The 1,648-nt window shown below is 33.5% G+C and overlaps 1 long non-coding RNA gene across 2 annotated transcripts; it reads right to left on the bottom strand.

Annotated features, from left to right (window-relative positions):
- Positions 1–201: 201 nt before the first annotated feature.
- Positions 202–1,412, bottom strand: LOC144997483 (uncharacterized). Of its 2 annotated transcripts, XR_013659814.1 has the most exons (3): positions 1,048–1,295; positions 744–941; positions 202–385 (listed from the first exon to the last, which is right to left on the bottom strand). It is a non-coding gene; the product is annotated as an uncharacterized LOC144997483 (long non-coding RNA). The 2 variants fall into 2 exon arrangements; XR_013659813.1 differs by lacking the exon at positions 202–385 and having other exon boundaries at positions 635–941; positions 1,048–1,412.
- Positions 1,413–1,648: the final 236 nt, after the last annotated feature.

Here is a 1,648-nt window from a genome sequence, read left to right as displayed (position 1 = left end):
GCGCTCAACAGTAGCTCGACGGTGGACTGGGTCAAGGGATTAATCGGCTAGGCAGAGATTAATCAGGGAATTAATCCAGACCATTAATTATTAAAAAATTAATAAATATAGCACTAATCCTAAGAATATAACATTATATATAACATTAATAAATATAAAATTATATCAATGAAAAATTAATAAATATAACATTATAACATGAAATTATGATTACAAAAAACCCCTTTGATCCTTAATACGTCACATCTAAATAACTAACTACTGCATTATGAATGTTGAGGGAACAAGAACAATTTTAGAAGCTTTCTTTCTTGTTCTTTATCTTGGCTTCTTTGGTTGATTTGTTTCAAAGACCTAGAATTGGACACTAACCTTCAATTGGAACCTTAACACATTAAAAACAAATTAACACATTAACAATAAACCAAACATTATCAATCAAATTAACAGTGAATAGGGTGGATAACTCAAATTACAAAACAACTTAATAGTTAATTAAACAAGGTGAAGTGGTTGAAGGAGAACTCAAATCGCAAAATTAAACAAGCAGAAGTGGAGAATTAAACAAGTCAGTGCATGTTCCTTCCAATTAACCCTCCCTATAATCGCTAATCATTCAATTAAACAAGGAATGTGAATCAAATTTCACTAAGACAAAATATCAAACAGTTTGTGTGCACCTGTTGTGATGGATTCAATTACAATACAAACATCAATTCATTTACACTACCCCGTTATAATACCTGATATATCCATGAACACGGGTTCCATTACAATTTGCATCATGGATTGAAGAACTAACCTACGTCACAGATTCAAGGGGTTTGTGACAATCGAGACACATACCTCACACCCCAAATGAAGAACCAATTGATAAGTGACTTGATAATCGGGACACAGACCTCAGATGGTGAATCAGAGTTCTAATTTTCGCCTTCGATCTAGCAGAAAATGGAATCACATATGGAATGAGTTTGAATTGAATGTGAATCAGAGTTCATATGGAATTGAAGATGAATCGGAGTTCCCGTGAGTTTTCGAATTTACCTCAAATGTCCCAATTTCCGACTTTGAAGTGAAGGTGAATAGAAATTGTTGCGTCGTCGGAGAAGATGAGTCCACAGCTTGGAGAAGAAAGGAGTCGACAATTTCATGTTTCGAGTGATGTCAATTCGTATGAAAGCAATCATATTCCCATGCTTCACCGTCGGCATCCCACATCGATGGAGTTGTGAAAAAGAAATTAACGTTACAAGTTTGGCATCCCACATCGCTGGTGGGACAAAAAATGAAGGCAGACATATCTTATAAAAGGAGACTTAGGTTCCCCTACGAAATCAAACCCAAATGCTAGGTGGGTAGCTTTTTTTTTTACAAATTAATTGTTCTGATATCAAATTGGATAATTTGATGGATAAATGAAGATTATTAAAAGATTATATCTGAATGAAGTGTATGATTGTTTTGATAATGGATTGTATTGGATAATTTAATGTTTATATGTATAGTTTGGATAGTTCAACAGAGAAGAACTTTAAAATCAACTCAAGTTTTAAACACTCAAATTTAATTTGTTTATTTCATATGGGCGAAAGCTCTATTTATAGACTCGAAGGTGCCGGTTACATAATTGATTTGCAATCATTTG

The sequence above is a fragment of the Lactuca saligna genome, chromosome 5 (genome assembly GCF_052625555.1).
Source record: "Lactuca saligna cultivar CGN05327 chromosome 5, ASM5262555v1, whole genome shotgun sequence".
Taxonomy (NCBI): Eukaryota; Viridiplantae; Streptophyta; class Magnoliopsida; order Asterales; family Asteraceae; genus Lactuca; species Lactuca saligna.
Note: the sequence above shows the minus strand (reverse complement) of the source record. Positions and strands in the feature narration are given on the sequence as shown.